The sequence below is a fragment of the Triticum dicoccoides genome, chromosome 5A (assembly GCF_002162155.2).
Source record: "Triticum dicoccoides isolate Atlit2015 ecotype Zavitan chromosome 5A, WEW_v2.0, whole genome shotgun sequence".
NCBI lineage: Eukaryota > Viridiplantae > Streptophyta > Magnoliopsida > Poales > Poaceae > Triticum > Triticum dicoccoides.
Window position 1 is genome coordinate 278,434,759 of NC_041388.1, and position 7,464 is coordinate 278,442,222.

The following is a 7,464-nucleotide window of genomic DNA, read 5'->3' on the forward strand; positions in this document are numbered from 1 at the left end:
AGTTATGACGATATCTAAGGAAATGATCATGAATATAGGCATCCCGTCCGTGTCAAGTAGACCGAAACGATTCTGCATCTACTACTATTACTCCACACATCTACCGCTATCCAGCATGCATCTAGAGTACTAAGTTCATAAAGAATGGAGTAACGCCTTAAGCAAGATGACATAATGTAAAGGAATTAACTCAAACAATATGATGAAAACCCCATCTTTTTATCCTCGATGTCAACAATACAATACGTGTCGGTTCCCCTTCTGTCACTAGGATCGAGCACCGCAAGATTGAACCCAAAGCTAAGCACTTCTCCCATTACAAGAAAAACCAATCTAGTTGGCCAAACAAAATCGATAGTTCGAAGAGACTTGCAAAGATATCAAATCATGCATATAAGAATTCAGAGAAGATTCAAATAATATTCATAGATAAGCTGATCATAAATCCACAATTCATCGGATCTCGGCAAATACACCGCAAAAGAGTATTACATCGAATAGAACTCCAAGAACATCGAGGAGAACTTTGTATTGAGAACCAAAGAGAGAGAAGAAGCCATATAGCTACTAGCTATGGACCAATAGGTTTATGGTAAACTACTGACACTTTATTTGAGAGGCAATGGTGTTGATGTAGAAGCCATCCGTGATCGAATCCACCTCCGACAGGATGCCGTAAAAGGCCCCAAGATGGGATCTCACGGGTATAGAAGGTTGCGGTGCTGGAAAAGTGGTTTCATTGCTCCCCTGGAAGTTTTCGGAGTAATTTGAGAATATATAGGAGGAAGATCTAGGTTAGGGGATCATCGAGGGGACCACAAGGTCGGGGGCGCGCCCTACCCCTGGACGCACACTCCACCCTTGTGGTGGCCTCGTGGCTCTTCTGACTTGCACTCCAAGTCTCCTAGGTGTCTTCTGGTCCAAGAAAAATCATCGGGAAAGTTTTATTCCATTTGGACTCCATTTGTATTCCTTTTCTGCGAAAATCTAAAACAAGGAAAAAACAGAAACTGGCACTGGGCTCTAGGTTAATAGGTGAGTCCAAAAAATCATATAAAATATTATATTAATGCATATAAAACATCCAAAACAGATAATATAATAGCACGGAACAATCAAAAATTATAGATACGTTGGAGACGTATCAAACATTGCCCAACGCAATCCAAGACCAAGACCAAGTGACCAGAAGCCACAAGCACCCTTGGCGTCGATGGATGCGAGCGGCAGTCGGCTGTGTCGAATCGTCCAAGATGCCGGCCTGCGGCCCCGCACCACACAACGTTTCCAGACGGTGCTGGCGAGTGCCGGCATCAAAGCCCTCGTCGTCGCCAGCTTCACCTCTCACATGTGCCAGATGATGGTCGACTCCATCCGCAAGTTCACCGCCGTCAAGAAGCACGCGGACGACCTTGTCATACTACTCTAGCCCACGCGCCCAGGCTCCTTGTTGCCTGCCACCCTCATTGGCCTCCAAGGTAACGAACTCTTTGAAGCACTGGTGGCCCTGCAACTGCCGGAGGTCACAACGAAGAATGTGCACCTCGAGGCTGCGCTCGCCATGCAGCGCCTCGCCATGCAAGAAACCATCGACTTGCACATCCACGTCTACGAGGAAATCGTCTACATATGCCACTACAAGGCAAGCGAGGAAAGAAAGACGTTGGCCTTCTTCCAGTGGCTGGAATCTTTGGATGCCATTGTTTAGAAGCATGTCGACCTGGCCACAAAAGCCACTGCTACTTAGCCGTCGGTCGATTGGCCGGCGCCCTGAGTCGAGGAGGTGCACGTTGTTGATGGATGCATCTTTCTTCTTGCCTCCTGTAACCAGCAATGCATCGCCTCGTGGCCTTAATGTTTTATTAGTGTATGGCATTTTTATTCCAGTCGTAAATGACATGTGTGATCCCTTGCTCTTATTTGGCGTTAATTATATGTAGTATCACTGTCTTCGTCTGGTGTACTACCTAGGTCCTGGTTTATCAGTCCCTTTTGTAATTTGTGCTAAATTTTGACCAGAGATTTAATTGACAAAATGTTAGTGCATGTCAATAGAAATTATATCGTTTGATTTGTATTTGAACATAGTTTTCAATGATATAGTTTTGGTGACATGCATGAACCTTTTGTTAGTCAAATTTATGGTCAAAATTTGGCACAGATTACAATGAGGAGCAATAAACTAGGAGGAGGTAGATTGGTCTGTCACCATCGTGTTTTGTGTCTAATTTTGACTTCAGCGACCCAACCTACATGGAGGGAGTACTGTATATATTGGTGTGACAACCAAATTATTCAAAACTGAGCGTTACTACATGTCACGAGTTCAAAATGAGAAAGTGGAACAAGTACATCGCGGTCTATCCGGCACGCCGCTCAAGCTAGGGAATGCTTGTTGTCTTAGCATTTTCACTTTCAGGTGGGGCTGCAGTTGAGCAAACCGACTATCGGAAAATCCCCACCCAGCCCACCGCGTGTCGGCTGAGTTAGAATTAGAAGAGAGAAACTCTTATAAAAATAGAGTTGGTGATGATGGTGTACCTGCCATCCTGCAATAAAGGCCGTCCGATTTATATCTGGCAGATAGGAATGAACTATGGCAATTTTGCAAAAGGATACCCACACCCCTCTCCGCATTTGCAAATAAGGCCTTCCCTCGTTCATCCTTGTCTCTCACAAGATAAACTACTCATACAAATGCATCTTGATGTTATGTGCAACGCACAGGCATCTTGCTAGTAGAAGACAGAAACAAGGGAGAAGAGCTAGCTGTAGCACAGACGCTGTTGTCAGATGGGACTCATGTTGATAGAGTAGGAGTATCGAGTACTCGTACCTCTTTTTTTAGGGAAAAAGTAGTCGTATGTATAGTACCACTAGTTGGGTGCGTGCGACCTATACCTGTCATCACTTTAGATCTCGCTTTCGAACCGCAGCTACGCTTCATAGTACATATTTTTTCACGCATTTATCCTCAGATATGTACTCCTAGGCTATTTCCACGTGCTCCCTTTCGCCGACATGTGGGACATATAGCATCTGGGTCGTAGTGCATGCATGACTCGGAGCATATGCAACCATGCCGATGTACTTTACATTTCAGACCTCACAAATTACATGCAAACCCCCCGCGGAAGGATAAATAAATAAATGAACTACTACATGCAAACCAGATTATTTTCATAGAAACCGGAGCACGTTCATTAAATTTTGGACATAACACATTTACAAAAAAATGACCGGGCCTAAACCAGTCTAAGGGCCTCTTTGATTCGCGGGATACTGAAAACACAAATGGAGAAAGTATGATGGCGATGAACCGAGAGGAGGAGGAAGAGGAGGAGTACTGTACATGCTAGAGACTGGATTGTAGCACATGGCCATATCACCACATTGTTTTCTATGACCTATCGCCTGCTGGTTCACCGGGCTGCCGTGGTTCGCACTCCTCTGATGTGAGTAGTAGTACATCGCTGACATGTGGGAGAGCCAGCATCCGAGTCGACATGTCATGCACCAGATTAGAGTGGGGAACGGAAGGGGCATCACCCCGGTCGTAGCACCAGTAATTAATGACTATAGTGAGTAGTCATATCACAAGACCCCGTCTTTCGAGTAGTAACGTGCCGTCAAATCGCACAACCCTACCTTTCCAGCAGTAAGTTGGATCCACTACTCCCTCACCCTCCTCGCCTCTCTGTCAAACTGCCTACGTGAAAACTTCCGCTCGTACTGCCAGGGAAAAGCCCCGCCCTCAACTTTTAACTACTCATAGTATAATTTTGTATTGATGAATTGCGCCATTGAAAGCACAAGTGCTCCCTGGGTGATTTTGGTAATTAATGTCAACATATCTCTTGTTGGACTAATACTTCTACCTAGTACATTCCAGATGAGTTCAATAGTGGAGTGGCTTGGACAAAAGGATGTGGAACCCCTTCAAGAAGCTAAGGACAAGGATTGGCAAAATTTTCAAGACTCTACATTTTCATTTTAGTGATCCAAGATCACATTGAGTCCATAGGAAAAGCCAATACTATTAAAAGGGGATGATGTGCTGCTTAATGGCTTGCTTTCTCAAAGTGCTTAGTGATATGCTCCAAAGCCCTCAACCACTTTCTCAATTCCATATATGTCCATAACCAAAATTCAAACTAGGCCCCACCAATTTGATCTATCCGGCACCACTGTGTTCACTTCACATAGCCACTTCCAGAAACCCTAATCAATTCGGTCTCACTGATGGGATCTCGGTCTCACCGAGATGGGCTTGCAAACTCTCTGTTGCCTATTGCAATTATTTCGGTCAAACCGACATATGCAGTCGGTCCCACCGACTTCGCTTGACCAACTCTCTGTTTTTCTTATTACCACGATCGGTCCCACCGAGTTTGTGTAATCGGTCAAATCGAGTTGAGGTTTTACCCTAACCCTAGAACATCGGTCCCACCGAGTTGACCATATCAGTCCCACCGAAAACACTAACATTCACATTTTGAACCAAATCGGTCTGAAAGAGTTTCTCAATTCTGTCCCACCGAGTTTGGTGAATTGTGTGTAACAACTAGATTTTGTGTGGAGGCTATATATACCCTTGATGACCCACAAGTATAGGGGATCTATCGTAGTTCTGTCGATAAGTAAGAGTGTCGAACCCAACGAGGAGCAGAAGGAAATGACAAGCGGTTTTCAGTAAGGTATTCTCTGCAAGCACTGAAATTATAGGTAACAGATAGTTTTGTGATAAGGTAATTTGTAACGGGTAACAAGTAATAAAAGTAAACAAGGTGCAGTAGGGTGTCCCAATCCTATTTGTAGCAAAGGACAAGCCTAGGCAAACTCTTATGTAACGGAAAATGCTCCCGAGGACACATGGGAATTATCGTCAAGCTAGTTTTGATCATGCTCATATGATTCACATTTGGTACTTTGACAATTTGATATGTTGGTGAACCGGTGCTTGGGTACTTCCCTTACTTGGAAAAGCATCCCACTTATGATTAACCCCTCTTGCAAGCATCCACAACTACAAAAGAAGTATTAAGGTAAACCTAACCATAGCATGAAACATATGGATCCAAATCAGCCCCTTACGAAGCAACGCATAAACTAGGGTTTAAGCTTCTGTCACTCTAGCAACCCATCATCTACTTATTACTTGCCAACGCCTTCCCCTAGGCCCAAACAATGGTGAAGTGTCATGTAGTCGATGTTCACATGACACCACTAGAGGAGATACAACATACATCTCATCAAAATATCGAACGAATACCAAATTCACACGACTACTTATAGCAAGACTTCTCCCATGTCCTCAGGAACAAATGTAACTACTCACAAATCATATTCATGTTCATAATCAGAGAGGTATTAATATGCATAAAGGATCTGAACATATGATCTTCCACCAAATAAACCAACTAGCATCAACTAAAAGGAGTAATCAACACTACTCACAACCCACAGGTACCAATCTGAGGTTTCGAGACAAAGATTGGATACAAGAGATGAACTGGGGTTTGAGATGAGATGGTTCTGGTGAAGATGTTGATGGAGATTGGCCCCCTCCCGATGAGAGGATCGGTGGTGATGACGATGGTGATGATTTCCCCCTCCCGGAGGGATGCTTCCCCGGCAGAACAGCTCCACCAGAGCCCAAGATTGGTTCCGCCTCGTGGCGGCGGTGTTTCGTCCCGAAAGCTTGCTTATGATTTTTTCCAGGGCGAGGATTGGCAAAGGACAAGGATTGGCAAAAATCTCAAGACTCTACATTTTCATTTTAGTGATCCAAGATCACATTGAGTCCATAGGAAAAGCCAATACTATTAAAAGGGGATGATGTGCTGCTTAATGGCTTGCTTTCTCAAAGTGCTTAGTGATATGCTCCAAAGCCCTCAACCACTTTCTCAATTCCATATATGTCCCAAACCAAAATTCAAACTAGGCCCCACCAATTTGATCTATCCGGCACCACTATGTTCACTTCACATAGCCACTTCCAGAAACCCTAATCAATTCGGTCTCACTGATGGGATCTCGTTCTCACCGAGATGGGCTTGCAAACTCTCTGTTGCCTATTGCAATTATTTCGGTCCCACCGACTTCGCTTGACCAACTCTTTGTTTTTCTTATTACCAAGATCGGTCCCACCGAGTTTGTGTAATCGGTCAAATCGAGTTGATGTTTTACCCTAACCCTAAAACATCGGTCCCACCGAGTTGATCATATCGGTCCCACCGAAAACACTAACGTTCACATTTTGAACCAAATTGGTCTGACCGACTTTCTCGATTCGGTCCCACCGAGTTTGGTGAATTGTATGTAACAACTAGATTTTGTGTGGAGGCTATATATACCCCTGATGACCCACAAGTATAGGGGATCTATCGTAGTTCTGTCGATAAGTAAGAGTGTCGAACCCAACGAGGAGCAGAAGGAAATGACAAGCGGTTTTCAGTATGGTATTCTCTGCAAGCACTGAAATTATCGGTAACATATAGTTTTGTGATAAGGTAATTTGTAACGGGTAACAAGTAATAAAAGTAAACAAGGTGCAGTACGGTGGCCCAATCCTTTTTCTAGCAAAGGACAAGCCTAGGGAAACTCTTATGTGACGGAAAATGCTCCCGTGGACACATGGGAATTATCGTCAAGCTAGTTTTGATCATGCTCATATGATTCACGTTTGGTACTTTGACAATTTGATATGTTGGTGAACCGGTGCTTGGGTACTTCCCTTACTTGGAAAAGCATCCCACTTATGATTAACCCCTCTTGCAAGCATCCACAACTACAAAAGAAGTATTAAGGTAAACCTAACCATAGCATGAAACATATGGATCCAAATCAGCCCCTTACGAAGCAACGCATAAACTAGGGTTTAAGCTTCTGTCACTCTAGCAACCCATCATCTACTTATTACTTCCCAACGCCTTCCCCTAGGCCCAAACAATGGTGAAGTGTCATGTAGTCTATGTTCACATGACACCACTAGAGGAGATACAACATACATCTCATCAAAATATCGAACGAATACCAAATTCACACGACTACTTATAGCAAGACTTCTCCCATGTCCTCAGGAACAAATGTAACTACTCACAAATCATATTGATGTTCATAATCAGAGAGGTATTAATATGCATAAAGGATCTGAACATATGATCTTCCACCAAATAAACCAACTAGCATCAACTAAAAGGAGTAATCAACACTACTCACGACCCACAGGTACCAATCTGAGGTTTGGAGACAAAGATTGGATACAAGAGATGAACTGGGGTTTGAGATGAGATGGTGCTGGTGAAGATGTTGATGGAGATTGGCCCCCTCCCGATGAGAGGATCGATGGTGATGACGATGGTGATGATTTCCCCCTCCCGGAGGGATGCTTCCCCGGCAGAACAGCTCCACCAGAGCCCAAGATTGGTTCCGCCTCGTGGCGGCGGTGTTTCGTCCCGAAAG